We start from the raw sequence: 369 nt of genomic DNA, 5'->3' as shown, positions 1-369 counted from the left end.
CGATTGCATTCGTGGTATATTAGTGGAGATGAAGTTATTCACTTTATTGGCGGAGCTCGTCTCGGGGGGACGTGGGGACGTGTAGTAAAATCGTAGTGAAAAAAAGGGAAAGAAAAAAGTACAATGGTAATGTAAGAATGAGGGGTGGGGGTGGCGCACGCGCACACCCCCGCTGGCAAAAATTGCACTATGGAGGAACCCGAAGGCACTCCTAGGCCATTACAGCACCGGAGTGCATGAAGGCCTGCTCCGGCCTAGGTGAACCGCCTGCATGAGCACGGTCCAACCCTAGTCAGGTAAGTATGATATCACATTGGGAATTTGTCCTCAAGAGCTACGGAATTGACGGCGTATGCCAACTCGAGCATT

The sequence above is a fragment of the Saprolegnia diclina genome (genome assembly GCF_000281045.1).
Source record: "Saprolegnia diclina VS20 unplaced genomic scaffold supercont1.24, whole genome shotgun sequence".
In the NCBI taxonomy this organism is placed as follows: Eukaryota; Oomycota; class Saprolegniomycetes; order Saprolegniales; family Saprolegniaceae; genus Saprolegnia; species Saprolegnia diclina.
Note: the sequence above shows the minus strand (reverse complement) of the source record.